Source organism: Bos indicus, chromosome X (genome assembly GCF_029378745.1).
Source record: "Bos indicus isolate NIAB-ARS_2022 breed Sahiwal x Tharparkar chromosome X, NIAB-ARS_B.indTharparkar_mat_pri_1.0, whole genome shotgun sequence".
Taxonomy (NCBI): domain Eukaryota; kingdom Metazoa; phylum Chordata; class Mammalia; order Artiodactyla; family Bovidae; genus Bos; species Bos indicus.
In genome coordinates this window covers 111,446,212-111,468,702 of record NC_091789.1, presented here as the reverse complement: position 1 = coordinate 111,468,702, position 22,491 = coordinate 111,446,212, and the positions used below count along the sequence as shown (strand labels likewise).

The following is a 22,491-nucleotide window of genomic DNA, read 5'->3' as shown; positions in this document are numbered from 1 at the left end:
TGTGCTATCATAACAAACAACTCCCAGATCTCAGTGGCTCAACCAATGGACTTCATGCCCTTGCAAGGTTCACTGCAAGGCAATGGATGAAAGGGGAAAGGTGTTCTGTTCCATACAGATCACTCGGGGACTTAGGCTAATGGAGGCTCCACCCTCGGGAACATTTCCACTACTCACCCAGCAAGACTAGGAAGAAGTTGGAGAGTCCTACAGGATCTTCCCATTGCCTCAATATAATGTATCATACATCACATCCATATGTATTAATATTTCATTGACCAGAACTGGGCACTGCCTCTACCTAACTGCAAAGGGACTCTAAGAGTCATCCCCCCCATGCTGGAGAGAGGCTATTGGTGAACACTAATAACATCCACCACACCTGGCTCCAGAATACTGGAAGGTAGTGGGTAGTTGGAGAGCATGGGCTCAGGTGAAGAATGCTTTTGAAAGCTGGAACATGACCCATGAGGTATCAGGGAGCCACTATAAGTGTGTGAGCAGGGCAGGGACATGAGAAAGGCTGATTTAAGTATCACTGGACTAGTCTAATGCTGGATAGATGGGTATTCAGGGAGCCAATGGAGGTGGCATGGGGCCTGTATGCCTATGTTCAAGGAGGTTTGTTAGGAGGTTGTTCTATTATCAACATCTATAGTGATGAGGGCTTGGTAGCCACTGTTGTCAGAGGAAGAGATGAGGAGTGAATCCTGTGATAACTTAAGGAAAGACGAAGTATGGTGTATTGGGAGCCCAGGCTTTGACATCAGACAAACCAGGATTCAAATTCCACCTCTAACACCTACTAGCTTTTTGATCTTGGACAAAATACATTAACTTCTCAGAACCTCAGTGTTCTTACCTGTAAAATGTGGATGATAATATTACTTACCTTATGCAGCTACTGTGAGGATTGAAAGATTAGTGATTATGTTTGTAAATCGGCAGTGCAAATGGTGATGGTGGTGGTGACGAAGATGATGGTGGTGGTTGTTAGTGATGGTAATGGAGACAGATGGTGGTGGAGATGGTGGGAATGGTAGCGGTGCTAATGAATCATAAAAGGACTAAGATTAAAGCTTAGGGGGATAAAGTATCTAGAATTATGGGCAAGACAAGGAAGAGGCTCCCACTATGCAAAATATAGAAGTCATAGTCAGAATATAGAAAGTGAACTATGAAATCTAGGGTCCTAGAAATCAAAGGGGAAAAGAGTTTCATTAAGAAGGCTTAAGGACACTTTAGGACACAGAAGATAGGAACAACAGCCATTAGATTTTATTACAACAAAATGACTATGACCTGGTGAAGGGGCAAGTTGGTGGCAAGGGATTAAGAGGGACTAGGCATCTGAAAGTGGGTGCCCAGAGGGTGTAGACCTGCCTCATAAGGAGCTTCCAGTGGAAGGAAGAACCATAAAAGGATCTATATCAGTCAGAAATGTTTTTGGATGCAAGTAGCAGTACTTTTATTTTAAAAAGAAGTCCGTGGAAAGAAAAAGAGGAGAAATATTTGTTAAAATGCTTTGCATTCACAGAGTTGAAAAGATCAGCCATAGCTAGAGAGGGGAAAAAATATCAATAGCTAAAATTTAAAGTGGGGCTTCCCAGGCGGCATGGTGATAAAGAATCTGCCTGCCAGTGCAGGAGACAAGAGACGCTGGTTTGATCCCTGGGTCAGGAAGATCCCTGGAGGAGGAAATGGCAAGCCACTCTTGTATCCTTGCCTGGAAAATCCCATGGACAGAGGAGACTGGCAGGCTACAGTCCATAGGGTCGCCAAGAGTCAGACCCAACTGAGCACACACAAACACACAAAATTTGAAGTAAGGCTCTATTTAACCTACAGCTCCTTTCTTATCTTAACAGATATTTATAGAGCATTTTCATTGAAGAATCCCAATATTTGGATGAAGTTGAGCCATTTTTTAAAAATATTTCTTTATTTTGGCTGTGCCAGGTCTTAGTTGCAGCATGTGGGATCTAGTTCCCTGACCAGGAGTTGAACCCAGGGCCCCTGCATTGGGAGTTCTGAGTCTTAGCCACTGGAGCACCAGGGAAATCCGAGCCATTTTTCATAGTCTTTGAACTTGTCCCTCAACATCTCCTCTCTCCTGGTTCCCTAGGAGAAAGACCCCATTTCCCGGCTAGGTGTCGTCATGTGACTAAGTTCTGGCCAATGTCCCATAAGTGTATGCACAATCTATAAGTTTCCAGGAATCTCCCTGAAAAGACTGCAGGGTCTTTTCATCCCCTTCTTTTTAGTCACTTCCTCTCTCCTGTTGCCTTAACACGTGAGTGTCATAGTTGCCATCTTGGACCACAGGACTAAAAGTCCCATTCTGAGGGCAGAGCACTGAGCTTGGGGATCCCAGATCTGTGAAAATTTCATGGTACAGAGGAGTCATTCCGGCTCTGGACTCAAGCCAAAGCCCATCCTCCCAGACACACTCCACAGGGAGGGGACAAATGGCCTGGATACCCACCGGGGTGGCCTCCGAGATTCACCCAGGGAGACCAGCCCTCTCTCTGGGGGTAGCAGTCTCACAGAGGGCTGCCCCTGTTTCCTAGGTACCACTTTGTAGGAAGGAGCAGTAATGTCCACACTGTCCTCTGCCTCCTCCTCAGGCTGGAGAAATCTTAGAAGGAAGGTGCCCGAACAGCCCTTCAGCGCAGCTTGTGAGGCCCTGGGCCTCGGCGCTGGCTGGCTGGCTGGCTGGCAGGAGGACAGATTCTGATTTCAGTTGTGCATTGCTAACAAGCGGTGACTTCACATTGGCGAAGAGAGCCGATTTGAGTGCTTTCAAGGACAAAATGTGTCCTGCTATCTGGAGGTGAAAATCAGAACCCCATCTCACCACCTTGCTATTTCTAGAGGCAAAGGAAAAGCTTTTAGAGGCTGATCCCACCCCTGCTCTGAAATGAAGGCTGCTCCTCAGTCACGCCAGCCCCTCGCCCCGTAGAGTTTCTGCGTCATTTCCCCTTATGATTCATCCAGTACATCCCACCTACTGCTTGGTTCTGTGGTCATCTCTTGGGCAGGGTCATCCCTCCCATGACCCCGTTATGAACTCCAGGGGAACAAGGAAGGTGATTTATTCGTTTTTGTAACCTCATGACATAGCACTGTGCCTGGCACGCAGCAAATGCTCAAAAAAGATTTCTGATTAATCATTCCTGCATTTCATTTGGGGATCTTTGCCTGCAAATGAGAGGCAAGTCATCTGTGCTGATCCCCTGATGCCAGGCCAGCCGAATAAAACCACATCTAGTCCATGTTGAAAACCTATCTCTCAGAACCCCTGAAGTTTCAGAGAGAACAGTCACCAGCCCACCTTGGTAAAAGGTAGTGAGAGTGGTTTTCCAATGACTAGCCTAAATTTCTCCTGTCGCAGTTGAGAACCACTCCATCTGCTCTGCACGTCAGTGTGACAGCCCAGCTGCTCACTGCCACCTACAACCTGGGCTGACATTCAGCTGCAATGCACAGCTACGACAGCTGGACAGGTTGTTAAAATATTGAAATGCTTCTGTACCGTATAGTAAATAGCCCCTGTCCTCAGCTCCTGAGTGTCCTCATCTGCCACCCTGGCCAACCTCAGCTACTCCCCTGTGATCCCCAGATTCCACTCCAGAGCACAGAAGACCTCCAAGAATGGTGGTCGGTGCCCACCTTCGAATCTCGCCCAGCTGTAGCAACTCACCTTTCTCCTCCCCAACTGAGTCCGGCAGCCCGTCCCCTCCCCTTGGGCATCACTGTCCTATGACAGCAGCCCCTGGCAGACATGTAGGCAGATGTGCCAGTCGCAGGCTGGGAAGGGATACTGTCAGCTATCTACAACGGTAGGAGGGGTGAAGTCACTCACCAGAGACAGGTGGGGATCGAATGCCCAGAGAGAGGACAGGGGGTCAAAGCCTGATCTATGAAGCCACCAAAAGCCACAACAAGGCTGCGCTGGATTCAGTGGGAGTTAGACCCGAGCAGGATGCCTGGCAGACACCAGGTTCTGGGACAAGGGTGAGGTCAAGACCAGCCAGCCAAGAGATAGGCTTATCTAAGCCCTTGCTCCCTCTCCCAGGCCTGGAAATGCCCATGAAATGAGAAGGTACCCTGTATTTCAGAAGGCAACCAAGGCCCAGTGAGAAACTCCAGGGGAGCCTTGAAGTGGTATCTGTCAGGATGGTGGGTGGCCAGGGCAGAAATGTAGGAACAGGTAAAGAAGAAGCTTTTGAACTTCGGTTTTTGAATCATTTCATCTGCCCAAGACTTTGGGACTGTTATTTCCTGCCCCCAACCCATGGCAGAAATTGGTGGCACCAGCTCATAGCAGCCAATTCCAGGGTCGTGGGGGTACAATCAGGTGACACAAGCCCACTGGATGAAGAACTGATGAAAAAAGGCGCTGGGCAGAGCAGTAGCCCCCAGGACCGATAGGCTAGAATCCAGCAAGGCTGCTCCCTCCTCTTCTGTGGACGTTGGAGGGTTGAAAGGAAAACCACCATCTGGAAGATATACCTGGTGACGTGGCTGTAAACTTGGGTGACCGACACTGGTTCTGTGGTGCCTGGCTTTCAGCCCTACCCCATGGCACATGACCTCGCAGAGCAAAGCCACGAGGCCCCTGAGGAGAACGCCCAGCACACAAGAAAGCCCTGGAACTGGACATCAGGGCCAGCAGCGGCGGGCATGCATGACTGGCACTGAAGGCCCAAGCATTTAAAATAAGCACGAGGAGGCTTTCCTGGCGGTCCAGTGGTTAAGATCCTAGGTGCTCCAATGCAGGGGGCGCAGGTTCTATCCCTGATCGGAGAACTAAAATCCCACATGCTGCGGCAAAAAGATAAAAAAAGAAATTAAAATCAGGACGAGGACTCTCTTGAAGGAGGTAACAGGAGACAAGAGCAACTTCAGAGAAGAACACAGGATCATTGAAACATAGCGAATGGAAATCAACAGAAAGAAGAGATGAAATCGAGACCATGCCGGTTGGGATAACTACCAGCACGGGGATAATTAGAGACCAAATTGGAGAGTCCGTTCTTTGTAAGTCACCCATGTCCCACGTGTATCCCTCAGGTCCCTTTCACATTTCTGTTCATGCCCAGAAGCCAGCACCAGTGTCCCTTGGCCAGAGGACCCTCCTCAGGCTGCCGGACTCACTTGATGTGAATTCAGCCCTGAACCACTCATTGGAGGGACAGGTAGTAAAATTCTTGCCCCTCATCCCAGACCAGGGCCAACTTTGAGGTGTGACCTGCCCCGTCTCCCAGTTCTCTGTGAGACTGAGTCCAAGTGCCCTCCATGGGACTCTGCATGGCAGCATACTCTGGCCTGGCCCCCTCCCCTCCCCATCCCAGTTCCCCACTCCCCAGTTTGTTTTCCCCAAAAGCAGGTTCTAACAAATCATTTTCACATACTGCCCTGGCTTGGGGGCTTGCTTCTGGGGTACTCACCCTAAGACACAGAGCAGTCTTTCTCAGTGAACACCACTGCCATCTCTCCAACTGCCCAAGCCCCAAACCATGGAAGCAACTTGCACCCCATTCTCTCTTTCACCCCCACATCCGATCCACCAGATATCCTTGGCTCTAGCCCCTCAATGCCTCTAGAATCTTCTCTCTCTCATAATCACGTCCTGCGTGGACTACGAAAACAGCTCCTAACAGCCCATCTCTTCCTGTCTTGGCCCCTCCAATCCTTCCTCCAGGAGGTGGGCCCTGGAGGGGCTGTCTGTGACCCTCAAGATAACACTCAGTCTTACTCATGCTTGCAGGGGCTCTGCTGCCCCGGCCCCCTGCCCTCATTCAGCCTCGTCTCTTACCACCCACCACCTCCCAGCCTCACTGAATGCATCACCTCCGGGTCTCACACAGGCTCTTCCTTCTGCCTGCAACAGCTGTTTCCCCTGCAGCCTGCTCTCTCAGCTTGCCCTGTTTCAGCTCTCCATCTAAACACCCCTGTCTTTGAACACCTGCCCCCCGACCCCTAGCCTGGGCCAATGCCCCTACCATTCTGGAATGGACACTTCATGTATTATCTGCCCCTTCTCCACAAGTGGCCCCCTTCCCATTCACTCGGTTTCCACAGACAGAATCGTATTAATCGCTCATAGCCCTGCCCCTTCACAGAAGTGATTGGCTTGGAGCTGGGCACCTGGCCCAGCAGAGCCAGTGAAAACCTTCCCCAGAAATCTTGGACCTGGAATGGAGAAAGGTGAATAAATCTGACTGGGTGGCTAAAGCTTCCGGGAGATAATACTCCAAAGCATCAGACATTATATTCTCTGTCACGTGAAGAAAATTAGTCTTTGTGAGAGAGAAGAGAACCACTAAAGAGCAGCAAGGAAATGGAGAGAAGAGGTTCCTGGGTTCCTAGTGTCCTGAGCGCAGACACATTACAGCCTTGAGTTCTCTGAGATGCCCGTTTCCCTGGAAATCATGGCAGAACTTGAACTCCATTTTCCTTGAAGCTAGTGTGAATTGAGTTTTGTCCCTTGCAACAAACAAGATGTAACTATTAAGCTAATGTCAGATTTACTGTAAGCATCTGTTTAGTTGGCCCTCTTCTAGTCGGCAAGCTTCTGTCCCCATCTTCTTCCCTATAGAATCAGAGGACCAAGCGCCGTGCTTGGGTCACGGTAGGTGCTCGGCGTGCGTAAGGTGGCAGCGAGTATGGCAGCTGCTCATGGCTGCAGAACAGGTGCAGGCACAGACTGGTCATCTCATCTCTCCAAAGGCTGCCCAATCTGGCAGCTCCTGCATCCCTTCTTGTGCCCTGCGGGCAGGCAGCAGGGGAGGAAGGGGCATGCGCACTGTGACTCAGTCTAATTCTGAGCTTTAGGAGTTTGAAAGGGGCTACCGAGGGGAACAGCAACCCACTCCAGCATTCTTGCCTGGAGACTTCCATGGACAGAGGAGCCTGGCAGGCTGCAGTCCATGGGGTCGCAAAGAGTCAGACACGGCTGAGCGACTCACACACACACACACACACACACACACACACACACACACACTGACAGCTTGAGCGACGCTTCTAAGGAGCTTCGGTCCTGGTGCAGGTTGAGTTATGCCCCTGCAGGCGTCTGGCTGACCTCGACCACAGGCTCAGGAGTGAATCTGCTGTTATTGCCAGAGCCTGATGAGGAGGACGACATAACCACACGGAAACACACTACCACATGGCTCCAGACACGTTCAGAGAAATGGGATCTTATTCTCACAGACCAGCACACTGACATTCAAAGAGCCAAGGAACACATCCCAGCTCGAAGTCAGCCCCAAACGTGTCTGGAAAATGCCTGTGGCATCCTTTGGAAATGTCAGTGCCTGGTCATAAGCGAGGGTGGGGAATGTTCTGTCAATGCTCAGGGACAGCACACCCCAGAAGTGGAAACACCTGCCCTTTCACCTTTAGAGAGAGGGTGTTTCCCAAGACAGAGTCACAAAGGGCAAAGCAGGTTAGGTACCGAGGTTTAAATTGGGAATAATTACTCAGCCTCCCCATTGCAGCATTGTCTTTTTTTTTTTTTTTAGATCTACGAAGACTTCTAAAAGTCAAACAATCCTGTGACTTTCCCTTTCTTTGCTCCCCACACTATTCATTTCTTATTTCTCTTTCCAGAGTTAATTTATGCAAATACAAGCAAACGCCAATACATATATTCTTATTTCTCTCCTCTATTTACATAAAAGGTAGCATACTATCCATACCACACCGCACATGGCTTTTTTCACTTCAGCTACCTTCAGGATTTTTCCATTCGTGCACAGGGGATTCTTCATCCTTTGTTCAGCTGCAAATGATGCCAGCTCTTGGATGCCATAGTTTATTTAGTCCGTCTTCTACTGATGGCCATTTCGGTTGATTCTATCACATGCAATGCTACAGTGAGTAACCATGCACAGATGTCATCACACACGCGTGGAGGACTGAACACATATGTCGTTGCATTGATGATCCCAAGCCTTTAGCTCTTCCTGTGTTCCTGCCCTTTGACCCTTGACTTTGCTGCTTCTCTCACTAAAAAGGCACAGAGCCTTTCCTTGACCCCTTAAATCTGGACTTTACCATGTAACTTGTTTAGCAGACTTGATGTAAGCAGAAACTTTAAAACATACTTGAGGTTTTAATTTCTTCTTTCATTTCTCTGAAATTGCCATGAAACATGCCCAGGCCAGCCAAGAACAAGTTCAGGCTAGCATGCTGGAGTATGAGAGCATGTAGAGTGCAGGGCCCAGTGGCCCAGCTGAGGCTGTCCCAGACAAGCCAGCTCTTAGCCAATCTGCCAGCTGACCACAGATACAGAAGTGAACTTAGCCAAGATTAGCTGAGTCCACCTTAAATCAGCAGAAACACCCCCAAACAACCAAGTAGTGAGAAATAACTGAGTTGTGGTTTTAAGATACTAAAATGTAGGGTGGTTTGTTATCCAGCAATGACTAACTGATACATCATACAATATAGAGGTAAGTAAGATAAATTCCCAGAAGTGGAATTGCCAGATCAAAGGATATGACATTTGAAATTTTGATAGATATTGCCAATGTCTCTGCATAAAGATTAGACTAGTTAACACTCCCACAACAAGGCACAAGAGCACTTGTTTGTAAACAGTATGTTATCAGGTTTTTTTTCAGTCTGGTAGATGAAAAAGAATACCTCTGTGTAGTTTTGTTTGCATTTTCTTATCATAAGCATGAACACTTATGTTTAAAAACCATTTCGACCTCCTTTTCAGTAAACTGTGTGTTGATGTTTGTGACCCATTTTTCCTATTGGATCACTATTTTTCTTACTGATTTCTAGGAACTCTTTATATATTAGAAACATAGCCCTTTGCCTATGATCACCATTCCATGAAACCATACACTCCAGATGAGAAGCTTAATGGTAGGCAAAGGGGGTAAACAAAGCCGAGATCTAGCAGAAGGTAACTTTTCCTCAATCAGCAACTATGTCTTGAGTACTTTTTTTGGTTCAGGGTTCTGGGTTAAGCATCCCAGCATACTCAGGAAAACAGTGACATGGTACATAAGGAATGTTCTAGAGATGGCTATGGTTAAATCCCCACATATATCTACCCATAGTCCCTGCCTAAGGAGTAGGCAAGGGGAACATATACATTCCTCATGGCTCAACTTCCCTGGCCACTGCTGATTGATCACAGCAATATGCCTGATCAAGGGCAAAACCAATTCGATTCTCTTTTGAGACTTTGAACTCACAGACATAAAATCAATCAGAGAATGGTGGGCCCTGAAGGTATCAGATCACTTTGCAGAGGTGGTGCTACCATTTGGTGCAGCCCTACAGAGCCATGCACAGGCAGACAAATGAACTGAGGAAGAGCCAGGGCGCAGACAGAACACAGCAGTCACTCAGACACTGGCTCGGAGAAGCAGACACAGGCCCCAGCCTGAGCGAGAGACAGACAGACTGCCCCCTCATTTCTAGCTCTTCCAGACTCAGCTCCTGCCCCCTTGCCCCCCGCCACAGTTTCTTTCTAGCTGAGTTCTGTAAGAGTCCTTTGAATCCTATTACTAAACCTCCTTGTACTAATTTAAGGAGTGTTCTTATTCTTGGTATCAAGAGTGTCTTAAGACAAGGAATTGTCATATCAGCTGAAAAAAAGAATAGAGCCTTTTCATCTCATATGGCATAGTTTTTATTTTAAAAGTTTCCTAGTTGCTATCACTTCTCATTTTATAGTGGGAGAAACCTGGGGGCTTGGCCAAGGTCACTTTGACCACAAAAGGCAGAGCTCAGCCATGAGGGGAGGAGTTTGTTGCCAAATGGCCTTTCCCCTCAACCCCACTTTGCTGCCTCCAGGCCAAAGCATTGTATAAGTGCATGCTTAATCATGAGACTAAGACTCTAGGTGCTGAACAGCTCCCAGGAGAGGGTGATCAATACAGACTACCATCGCCAGGGCATCTATCTACCCATAGTCTGTGGGAGGTAGGGAGGCTGTGGCCAGGCCCCGAGGCCCTCTCAGGTTCCCACTACACCCCCCACCCCAGGACACTCAGGGACACTTCCCACGCTCACCCGTGCTTATTTATGTGTATGACACCCTGCCTGGGAGGAGGGCTGGTTCTCTAAAGGAAAATCGCCCAAAGAGATATGCTGGCTGTTTAATGGCCCATACCTCCCACTCCACCCCCACCCCCCCCATCCCACCCTGGAAGGAACTTGCAGACGCCCTTCTGTGGGGGCAAAGGGGTCCCCTGAAAGGAGTCCCCATTGTCCCATTGTCCACAGACACATCAGAGAAAAGAGTGAGTTCACCCAGTCTTTCCTAAGTACCCACTGCATACAAGACATCCGGCAGGGCACTGGCATTGCTTCTGGAACCTTCTGGGTGCATTCTCTAAGTGGGGGAGGGGACAGGGCTGGGGCCCAGGGGGAGGGGGAGCAGGAAATTAACCTCCTGCCAAGTAGAACGGAAATTGAATTTCTTCCCCTCCCCCCTCTTCTGCCTCTCTCACCACCCCTCCCCGACAACTCACTTTTTATCTCTCTCCAATTACAGTTTTAAACATTTAGGGTGCTGCTGTTTTAGTTTTAAAATTTGTTAGGCTCAATTTATGCCACTTAGTAAAACCTCTTTTCCAAATGAAGCCAAATTAGAACTAAAACACTGCAAGCCATAAAATGTGGGCATTTCATTTGGGCTGGGTTGGCTTTTTGATTGTTTGTGTAAATGAAGCAGAGAGAAGCATTCAGGAGTCTGTCTCAGGTCTGGGAGAGGGGAGATCCCCCTGGGTCCCCCAGAGGTCTGCTGGTGGCCTGGGCCAGCCTGTCCCCTGGCCCTCAGTTTGACCCTCTTGTGCCCCTGGGTGACTAGCGAGCCTTCAAACAGGTCACTCCATACTTTGGCAATGCCCTCCCATCCCTAAGTTCTCTAACAATGGGGATCACTTCCTGCTAGCCAGTGGCACCCACTGCCACCGAACAGTGTACAATAAATCCATGGCGAATTCAATCCAACTGGCTGTGACTAGGGGTGGGAGCTGGGGGCACAGTCTGGAAATATCTCCTCTCACACCCTTGCAGTGCAATGTCTAAAAAAAAAACCCAGTCTCAGTGACCTTCGACTGGAGGGAAAGGTGAGCCCCACCCCTCTCCTGGTGGAGGAAAGGAGCCGCCGGGAAAGCGGGGAGGCAAAGGGGGGCGAGGGAGGAGATCCTGAGCCACTAATTAGGCTTCTGCTGTTGGCTGCCAAGAAGGTCAGAGAAGTTGCCGGCTGATGAGCTGGGCCTCCCAGGGGCCCTCAAGAGGTGACATCTGGGGTTCCCAGGCTGGCCCCGTCTGTGCCAGAAGAAGCGGGCAGCAAACACCGCCAGGACTGAGAGCCCAGGAGGGGAGACAGAGGCAGCAGCGATGGCCACAGTGATGAGACGGTGACTAAGGGCCAGTGTGGACCTTGCCAAGTGATTTGGCTTGTCCCCACGCCAACAATAAAGGCCCAGTGTCTGGCAGAGGATGGGGTTTTGTGTGCCGAGGGACACCTTATGACTGACCCTGGCAGAGAGCCACAACCATCAGGAACCAGCCCAAGAAGAGAGCAGACAGGAGTGGGCAGAGGAGTCCTTTATGGGAGCAGGGGCTGGACTCGGGTTGGGGGCAGGGTGTCTGAGGCGGAAGGGCAGAGGGCAGGGTGAGAGGGAGTGAAAAAACATTCATGCTGAGGACCAGTGGGGGAGTTGCCCTAACGAAGGAGTCAATTGTGTTTGGGATTATCTCTGAAAGCAAGTGGAGAGAAAACCCAGTCAGCGGAGGAAACTTTGGAAACTGTTTAAAGGAAACGGGACAAAGCCCCAGAATAAAATGCCATCTGGAGTCCTACTGGTCCCTAGGATGGAATCCATGATCCAAGGTGTAGGTGACCCTCTGTCACGGGTTTGGTTCCCCGGAAGCGGATGCTGAGATGGAGTTCGGGGGCAGAGGCGTGTTTGGGAGGGATCAAGCCCTCTGAAAGGAAGGGGGTGGAGGGGAGCAGGACTGGACAGAGCGGGGAGTCGAGTTGAAATGCAAGCCTGACAGACTCAGCCAACCTGGAGGAGAGAGCTGGGGCATTAGGCATGTCCAGGACAGGGTCCTGCCTGGAGCCAAAATGGCCAGGTCTTTATAAAGGCTTTCCTGGTGGCTCAGAGGGTTAAAAAAAGAAAAATCTGCCTGCAATGCAGGAGACCCAGGTTTAATCCCTGGGTAGGAAAGATCCCCTGGAGAAGGAAATGGCAACTCACTCCAGTATTTTTGCCTGGAAAATTCCATGGACAGAGGAGCCTGGTGGGCTACAGTCCAAGGGGGGGGGGGGTCTCAAAGAGTTGGACACAACTGAGCAACTAACACTTTATAATGGCCCCACCCCACACCAGCTCAGCCACCAGATGGGGGTCTCCCAGGAGAGGGGCCTCTGGGTGAGGTGTTCTCAGCTGCTGAGGCCGAGCCTGAATGGGCAGCAAATCCTTCCTAGAGGGGGCTCTGCTCCTCCATGTCTGTCACATCCTCCCCCTCCCTTAAGGAGCTTAAATCCCTCTTTTCCTCTGGGCCTGGTTGCCCCCTCCCTGTTCTTCAAGCCCCTGGCTGTGTGTCTGGAACCTGGTCTGACCCTAGCCCAGCCCAGTGTTTTCGATTTGCTCCATTCTCCCAGGCCCGCGGAGGAGAATTCTGGTCTTATTTCTCCATCATAATTTCCTCCTCCACTCAGGCCCTGCGTCCTGGTAACCAGCAGCCATCACAGCTGTCGACTTGCAGGGGGCCTAACGCTCATGGCTTGTTTGGGGCTCAGCCTCGGTCCTGCAGTGCTGGTCATTAAGCTTCATTGTGCTGCCCGCCAGGGCACTGGCCAGCCCAGGATAAGCCTCAGATGAACTCAGCCTCGCTTATTAACTAGGACAAACCAAGCCGGACCACAAAACGTCCACTGCTTGAGCCATCAGCTGCGGCAGATGTGGTCCTCTGCAGCCTCCAGCTCAGCCCCCTTCTGTCCGTGGCTTGCCAGCAACCAGCTGTTACTCAGCCCCATAGCTTCACGTCCACAGAATCCAGAGCACCAGTTCCACTTTGGACCTCATTAGTGGAATTACTGGCACGTTCTCCAGATACATGCCTGTTTCCTGATTTGTCCAGGCTGTTCAGAAGCACATTTTCTCTCTCTGGACTCATGGGGAGGATCCTGCAGAGAGAGGGGGACAAGTCTGGGGATGCGTAGGAAAGGAGCTAAACATTCAGGCCTGTTTTCTCTTCCTGATTTCTGTTCTAACCTCTGCAGCCCCCGAAGCCCATCCAGGATGACACAAGTTATAGCACAAAATGAGCACTGTCGAGGGGCTAAGTGAAGGCAGAGGCAGCTGACGGCTTCCGTGGTGGTGGGAAAGGAAGGCCAGGAGCCCTAATCTCCGATGAGCTGGGGGAGCCACCAGGGGGAGGGCACAGCACGCCCAGCATACATGTGCACAGAGACGGAACCAGTTAAGCCCAGCTCTACCAGTCTGCCCGCTTTGCCAGGCTCACCCCATGGCCCCAGGCCCCTGCCAGGAGGATAGTCTTGCTTGGAGGTGCCCAGCCCGCTCTCACTTATAACTCAGGTCAGCAAGAAGCTGTGGGTTTCTGGGGGTGGGATCCTGCAAGAGGCCTCCTACAGGCCTACTTAACCCCCATTACATTCGTTCCCTAATATACTTTTCACCTTCAGCAAATAGTGCAAATTTGAATTTTTACTCACTGATCAAATATTTCCCCTGTGAGCTGCCAATCTGGCTGAGCTCGGTTTCTCCAATCCTCCACGTTTGTATTAGATGAATTAGCATTTTATTGTTAGCCCACTGGTTTGGGACTCAAAGGTGAGACAGGGAAAACCAGAGGAAGCCGCTCAAGAGATTCTCCACAAAGAATGGGTTCAGTTTAGTCTTGTGTCAGGTCTCCCAAACAACTCACCAGAGACGCGAAAACAGTTATTTTGGAAGTGACAGGCAATCGTGGCTTCTGAAGAACAACTACTTTCTGTACTTCTTATCTGCACAACATACATCTTTGAAATCTGTTATCCAGGAAGGTGGGTTCAAGGTTCATCTCATGGTTTATTTGCTGTAGAAAAGCAGACAAATCAGGTCATCTCTCAGACTCTTGATTGCCTTATCAGCATAGTGGGTACAATAACATTACCCCAGGCGGAAGGTTGTTTGCAAAAGTCAAAAGAAATATTGGAGGTGACAAGGCCATAAAATGGAAGGCACTAAATGGAGAGTTGTGTAAGTTCAGAAACTGAAGCTGTTTTAAAATATAGCCCCCAGATTCTCTGATACTCCTCACGCCAAGAATTGTGGGGTCTGTGTCCCCTCCCATTGAATTGGAGTGGGCTTGTGACTCCTCCAGTGGCTAGAGTATGGAACATGTAACATTGTGTGACTGTCCAGGCTGGATCAGAAAAAACCATGCAGCTCCCCACCTGAGTCTCTGGCGACTGTCACCATGGAGGAAGCCAGTAGCCATATAGGAAGTTAATCACCCCAAAACTGCCCTGCTGGGGGGCAGATGCAGATACTCCAGGCAACCGACATGGGAGAAAAGCACCTAGACCCATCACTGGGCAGCCTGAGTAGATGCTACAAGGAGCAAAAGAACCACCCAGTTGAGCCCTGTCTGAATTCTGACCCCCAGATCTGCAAGCATAATACAATGCTTGTTATGTCACTAAGTTTGGAGTTGTTTGTTACACAGCGGTAGTAACTGGAACCCAAACAATTCATCTACGAAGTTCCTGTATCGGCTAAGAGATCAAAAGCCCCCATCACTTGTTTTCTCTCCTTGTCCCTATTTGACTCTAAGCATCGGGGTGAGGTGGGATTTATGACCCAGCTTTGTGGGTACAGGACCACAACATGTTCAAGAGTCCATGGAATCATGGAAGGCTTGAACCCAGGGGTCCTGCTTCTTGGACGCTGACCTCTCCCACAGGACAGAACAGCAGAAACCTCAAAAGGAAAGGCTATCCTCATGGGTTGTGACCTCATGAAAAAGAAAAATGAAGAAATTCCTAATTACCAAACAGTAAAGCAAGAGGGTACCACAGAACACTCCCAACAGCCCATCATCCACAATTAATTTCTTCTGGACTTGGGAATGCTGGGGAGGTTGTCGTTGAAGCAGGCTGTCTTCCCACTTATGTTTGGGCTTCTTCTAAAATTCAAGAAAAAAAAAAAAGGAAAAGAAAAAAAAAAAAAGGCTGGCCTTCCCAGAACCTCCTCTACACTGCCTGGAAGGAGCTTGGTGTGGCCCAGCAGGGCGTGATAAGCGTGCCGGCAGTGGCCTGCCAGGGATCTTAAAAATACCCTGCCTCAGACAATCCGGAAAGTGAGCAACCCACACCTGGAAAGCAGGTTGCTGGCTACACAGAGGTTTCCAAGTATGGATCCCGTTTACACTTGCCGGAGCGCAGCCTTCTAATTCCAGCCGCTCATGAAAAGGCACGTAGGTCCTCCTTGACGTCAAATAGCTCTTTCCACTGAGCATAATTTCTTTCAATGATGGGCTTGGAGGGGTTTCAGCGACGGTGGGTCTTTTTTTTTTTTTTTAATGAATCATAGACATGCAGATCAGATTTAGTGTTATGACTGTGGTGCACAGAGCGTCACTGTTAATTCTTGCTAAGCGCTGACAGCAGGATCAACCCCCAAACAGCACAGGCAAATACACCACCCCAGCCCCGGGGGCTTAGAGACTGCATAATTACAGACGACTGCACGGTACTCATTACCGCCACCGGAACATCTCAGCCCAGGCACAGCAACCCCCCACCCGGATCCAGAGAGCCCCCTGGAGCGCCTGCCAGCTCGGGTCCTCAGAGCTCACTCCCCTTCTCCAGACAGGAACGTGGTCACCAAAAACGAGCTGGGCTGAGCTACAGCAACCCTTTCTCCTGTCCTGAAGGTTGTGGTCCACGGCGGTTGAAGCTTGCTCTGAAATGCCACTGAGTTTGAGCTGGAAGGGAAGGGGTGCGAGGCTTGCTAAATGCCGAACAGCTGAACAAGTCCCCAGGGCTGAGGAAAGAGCGTTCTCCTTCCCTGTGAGCCAGTCGCTGGCTCTCCGTGTTTCTCATCAAAGGACAGGGATGGGGGGAGGTGGCGGGAGGCAGAAGTCAGAGCGCTTGCCTGGGGTGCCCTGTCACTGCGAGTTGTCCCGGGATGGCCCAGGGTCGGGGCGGGGCGGGGGGGGGGGGGGTGTGCAGTGGGAGTCACCAGCCCTCGGCTGTGTTCACACTGCTCAATCAGGGCATTAAAAAAAAAAAAAAAATCCTCATCTTGAGTTTCTGCTCCATCTTTCCTCCAAAAGGTTTAAAGGGAAAACCAAACTCCTGGGGTCTGTTGAACTCGGCAGGGTTCTCCTTGCTCCTTCTCTGTCGACCTGCAAATATTTAATGAGCCTCAACCACGTGCAAGTGATGGAGTTGGGCTAAGAAGGCTGAAAAGAAAATAGGCAGCCACCAGACCTGGAGGATGGGGAAGTGATTTTATATCTTTCGGTTCAATGTTTTCTGGCGCAGGAAGGCCAGCAATCATGCTTTAGCACCTGCTCTGTGTTCTTAGCTTCATTGACCCTGGCTCACTGGGCCCCCACAAACTCAATGGGACATGAGTATCACCACCATCCACTCAGCAGATAGGGAAACTGAGACTCCACTTCCACTGTCTACTTAAAGGCACACAGCACATGAGGCTCTGATTTTGAATGGAATTCTGTTCCAGGTCAGACCCTGGAGGTCAGCGGTCCTGACTCGGGGTCTCATACTAGAGTCCCTAGAGAGCTTTCAAAAACCCCCATGCCCAGGCCATGCTCCAGACCAACTGAGTCTGAATTCTGGGGGCTGGCATGCAGACATCAGTACTTTTTAAAGCCTCTTGCATGCGTGCTAAATCGCTTCAGTCGTGTCTAACTCTGTGATCCCATAGACTGTAGCCTGCCAGGCTCCTCTGTCCATGGAATTCTCCAGGCAAGAATACTGGAGTGGGTTGCCATTTTCTCTTCCAGGGGATCTTCCTGACCCAGGGATCAAACCCAGGTTTCCTGCTTTGGAGGCAGATTCTTTACCATCTGAGCCACCTGGGAAGCTCCATTGAGTGCTTGCTGGGCACTAGTGCACTAGATGCACTGCTTTCCCTTCCTTGAAAGCAGTGGTTCTTCAGCACACATGTCTGCACGTCCCACAAACAATCCCTAAGAGTGATGAGGGGTGACCAGACATGAGTGGGCTTGCTAGAGTGGCCAGAGTGGAGGCAGAAAACGGGGTGCAGACTCAGGACCCTCAAGGGCCCTGATCAGCCATCCTCTGGCTCTGCTCAGAGACTCCAGAAAGGAGACGAGGTGGGCAGGATATGGCGTTGATCACTCCAAGCTTGGAAATTTTATTTCTCAAGTGGCTTCTGTCTCCCCAGGAGGAGAAAGAGGTACACCAATGGAGGCCTAAGCTCAGCCTCAGGCCGACAGGGCCCCTGTAACCAAAGGGGAGCCCTTGGGCTACCTCCACTGCACCTATCCAGCCTCTGTGGTGAGCTCTGCTGGACCAAAGGGTCCCCTTCCCCATTGTCAGGGACAAAGGAGTGAGCAGCACCCTCCTTTCTATTGTATTACCAGCCCTCCTGGAAGCCAGGAAACAGTGCTGCAAATCAATTGCTTTCAAACTAAAGGGTGCTCTGATGGGCATGCTTCTCGAATTCTGCATTCAAAGGAATGCCAGGCTTCCTATGTCAAGTGAGATAAAGTGAATTTTCTTGGGCAGCCGGCAGAAATTTTTTCATCTTTCAGAAATAACATGTAGGGAAAACACTAACCCCCTCGCTTAACCAGCATCAGGGAACAATGAGCTGTTTTCAAGAAATGAATCTGCAGGCAAAGCAAAGCTCCCCCTCTGGAAACACTAAAACTTCAAAACAAAAGTGCATGTATTTTTAAATAAACCATGTCCAGGGGGAGGGATGAATTAGGATTATCAGATACACATGACTATATATAAAATAGATAACCAACAAGGACCTACTCTATAGCACAAGAAACTCTAGTCAATATTTTGAAAGAACATATAAGGGAAAAGAATCTGAAAAAAAAAACATATAATATATATATAACTGAATGACTGTGATGTACATCTGAAACTAATACAACATTATAAATCAACTCTGCTTCAATTAAAAAATAATAAAATTTTTAAAAGTAAACAGCATTACACGTTGCCTCTTTCCTTTGATGGCACAGACACAGCTGAAGTGGTCTTGGTGGCTCACTCACTGGGTACATGGACAATCATGCCGCACTCACAGATGAGGCCACCTTCTACATCCATGTGCCCCATCACTAGATGGCTCCACCCTTGCCCTCCTCCTTGATGTCTTGTTTCTGCTTTCTTCCTGTCTCTTCTTTTGCTCAGATGTGCGTAATAACACCTTCCTGTGGCTGTCAGTATCCCAGCCACATCACCCTTCCCTCCTATCTGCTCCTCCTCCTCTTGTATTCCTGACCCTGGTCAACAGCGCCTGTGTTCACCCAACCGTCGCCAGCAAAACAAAAACCAAAATGGAAGCAAGAGTTGGAGGGAACTTCAGAGTCATCTGATGTGTTAGAATAGTTTGTGACGTAAGAGTCAAGAGACGCTGATGAAAAGAGATCCCAACGTGTCTGGTAAACAGTCAATGAACTTCAGCACAGGGAATTCTTCAGCTATTTCGGCTCTTTTGGATGGTTCCCAATATTTGAGGTCACTAAGGCCAGTAACTTCTGGATAAGCAAGGTGTCATGGTTCATAGGTTTTTGCTTGTTTCCTTTGGTTTAAAGGATCGATTTTGTATTATTCCAGAAACAGGCTACAATTCAGGGACTTGATGAGAGCTTTTGACTTCTCATTTCCCCTATCACTCCATCCCCCAAAGGACCAAGACTCCCAAATCGGAAAGGGCAGCTGTCAGACCAGGATGAGTGTGAAATGAGGGCAAGGCCTCCTCCATAGTCCCTTCTCTCTTTCTCGTCCTTCTTTTCCCCACCCAGCTCTACCTGTCTCGTACACCAGTCAGTCAGAAACCAAGGCAGGAGGCAGCACTGCCCTGGAAGAAGGGCAAATAAGGCTCTTGAAATTCCAGAGGGGAACGAGCTCTCAGAACATGGGGCAGGGCCGGGCACCCAGCAGACCACCACATTCCAGAGCTGACTCAGAAATAGGATTTGGTCAGTGCACCTGGAGCAGAGGAGGGGCGGCTGGGCTTGATTCACCATCGCCACGCTGAAGAGACTGATGCAAAAGTCAGATGCCGACACAGCCATTGGCCACAGAGCCTATTCCTTTCCCGGGGCAGGAAAACCCATGCCCGCCTCCCAACCATCCTCTTTGAGGCTCCTGGGACACTGAGTCAGTGTGGCAGGTGTGTGATGCAAAAGAGAGGCCAAAGTGGAGGTCAGTGTCTGCGTAAATCCTGCTGTTGGATGGTCGCTTTGGACCTCGTGGCTCTGTGCTGACCCACTCCCTGCCTTTGACACCATCTACCAGACTTATCCCCAAAAGACAGGCTAGGCAAGAGCTGTCCCTGATGTTCCAAGATGGTAGGCCTATGTTGTAGGTGGGCTAGACTGTCCCAGCCGCCCCCAGGCCCAGCCCCGGATGAGTGCAAAGGGGAGAGGGTTTGGTAGAGAGAGGAGAATGGAGTAACCTACAGACAGCTATTTATTTTCCCAAACTCTGCAGGTCCTCACAGAAGGCCCCTATAAACCGACTCCAAGTGCCCCTGGTAAGATAAGTCCCCCCAGCCTTCCCCACCAGCTTCCAGGCACCTGAAGGCTAATCATTGTTTTAAGACTGTGGATTCTCAAAGAAAGCCTGCAAGGAACTAAGAGCAGCGACAGCATGGGGGGTTCCCTACCATGACCCCCACCACAGTTCTCCTGAGCACCAGGTTGGTCCCCCCAGCCCTGCGCCATCACTCACCAGGGGAGCCTTTCTTGACCTCGTGGAAGTTGCCTGCCTGCCTGGGGGGCCAGCCTAGCAGAATAGCTCTCCCACAGCCTGCTGCCCACCTCCCGGGGCAGTTTTTCCGAGCTGTCTCTCTGGCTAACACAGGAGCTTTGGAATAAGACAGGGAGAGAAAGACGTGAGGGGTGGGGGTGGCAGCCCTTTCTCCGAGCTTATTAAAAATCTTTTGTGTGCCATAGAATAAGTCCAGGCTTCTCATCCTGCTTCGCGCCCCCCCCCGCCTCCCCAGCACTTAACTTTTTCAGGCCTGAGGAGCATAAACGCTTCAGTTAGTCCATGTAAACCAAAGATCCTTCTGGCCTTCGACCGTGTCTGGGTCTCCTTTACGTGGCCTTTCACCATCAAGCAGCCGCCCGACCCTGTGGCCAAAGGTGCCGGCTCCGCCTCTCTACGGCCCCGTCTGTGTCTGAGGACCCACGCGTTGTGCCAGGCTGGAAGAACAGTCTGGAAGGAAAGCCCGTTGTCAAACAAATCATCTTTCTGGGAACACAAAGCCGCGGGGACCCTCCGGGTGAGGCTGACACTCGGGCCGGCAGCATCAGAGAGTCGCGTCTCCTGTGTGGCGCTAAAGCCCCAAGTGGGAGACAGAAAGCTGGCTGGCGGCCAAGAGCAGCGGCCGCGGACACCTTATCTAAATAAAGGAGAGCTCGCAGCGCGCAATGTTATCACAGGCGCACAACAGGCTCCGGGAGGGGAAGGGGTGGGTGGACGCTGCGTGGGTGGTTTCGTGTTGCGATTTTTTTTTTTTTCCTTTTGTGGCTGTTGTTTTCTTTTTTATCTATTCAGTTTTGGAGTATTCAACAGCCGGGGAGCTTGGCAAAGCCTGGCAGCGATACCCACACGGCCCTTTCCAGTCCAAACGGCTCCTGTCAACTTTTACAACCCTGCGCTAGAACTCCAGGCACGCCTCCCATTGCCGGCACCGGGTTATTTATTTGCCCGGCCTGTCTGGCCTCACATTTTTTCACGTGTGTGTTACCCCCACGGTGGCTACAACTTCCCTCCGGCTCTTAAAATGCCAGTAACCGCCCAGTCCCAGGGAGAGCTGGGAAGTGTTTCAGCCGTTCGGGGTTTCAGGATCCGGCACTGCTTCGTGTCATTTTCCTCTCCGCTCAGCGTTTTTGTGACCTGAAGGAAGAGGAAGACTTCTCCATTGTGAAAATTGCTCTTTTTTGCTGGGAAACCATTGTTACTAATAATAACCTCACCAGGCGCAGCTGTCAAAGGGCCCGCCGGCTGTCCCCTCCCGGCAGGGGTCGAGCACACACACAACTCAGAGGGGACACGGCTGGCCCAGGTCAGCGGGTGAGGGCCCCAGCCTCCGCCACTCCCGCCGCCCCCCCCATCCCCGCCCCATCCGTGATCTGGAACCCTGCTCATGTTCTCGAGCTGGGCTTTTCATTCTTTTTTAATCCTTTACACAAACAGAGAGTGTGTGTGTGTGTGTGTGTGTGTGTGTGGCTTTGAAATCATCCCCCCCCCCCAAAAAAAAAATAATAAAAAGGGTTTTCATGGTTGAGTCTGACCGGGTGCGATGCAGAATATATTATTTCTTTCAGAGCATGGATAGCAGATCTGCACGTGAAACAGATCAAACACGGCCCACAGAAACAATGATAGGAAGCATAACCAGAGTGAATCAATTCCTTGATCCTGCTGTACCAAAAAATTAAAGAGGAGCACTCCTGGGGTTTTTAACCCAGATACGTCTTCAGCCACAGCTGTGTTTCCCATGTTCTGAGATCTCTTGCTCTGGCTCCCTTTTCGTGTGTGTAATATGTGGAATACAGTAAGCAGTGTCGAGTTCTGTTTTGTTTTTTTAATTAAATACCTCCATCCAATCACCCTTAACACACACATACACACTCTCACATGCACGTGCTTGTTTTACCTTTTCCCCAGAACTCAACACTACACAGGACAGTCTCTGCCATTTCCTTCATCAGGACAACAAGAAGCCAGAGAAGTGCCTGGCAGGCATCAGGAGGAAAGAAAATCCTTATAGCAAAGAAGGTTCTATTCCCCAGCCTGAGGCCCATCCTCTCTCTCCATCCCCAAGTGATAACATGGTCCCTTTGCTCTCAAAGGTCTGTTTTAAGATGTAGGTGGTCTTGCTCAAGTCCGCTGGTTTTTATGTCGGCATTGACCCCGGGCTGACCCCAGCCCTGAAGATCCAAGATTGCCCAGCTTGGCTGAGTGCTGGAGGGTGGAGCTCACGGCCCGCCCCCAGCCTTCTGATGGGCCACCAAGGCCACCCTGTCGGGCTGGTCAGCTGCAGCCAGCGTCCTCTCCTGACCTCTGCTCTAATCCTGAGGACACCCTTTATTTAGACACCACAGTCCAGCCCTCAAGTCCCAGATTTGTTCACTGGAGACAGGCCGGCAGTGGCCACCGGCTGACTCCAGACGGCTCCTCAAAAGAGGCCTCAGGAGGGTAGACCGGGCTCAGGCAGGTGCTGCCTGCTATGGAACAGAGAT

The 22,491-nt window shown here is 50.4% G+C and overlaps 1 long non-coding RNA gene across 2 annotated transcripts; it reads right to left on the bottom strand.

The window, feature by feature from the left end:
• Positions 1–9,656: 9,656 nt before the first annotated feature.
• Positions 9,657–20,684, bottom strand: LOC139180892 (uncharacterized). 2 transcript variants are annotated; one of them, XR_011565096.1, is made up of 4 exons: positions 20,252–20,684; positions 19,970–20,104; positions 13,942–14,091; positions 9,657–13,180 (listed from the first exon to the last, which is right to left on the bottom strand). It is a non-coding gene; the product is annotated as an uncharacterized lncRNA (long non-coding RNA). The 2 variants fall into 2 exon arrangements; XR_011565095.1 differs by lacking the exon at positions 20,252–20,684 and having other exon boundaries at positions 19,970–20,239.
• Between the last annotated feature and the right edge of the window lie 1,807 nt (positions 20,685–22,491).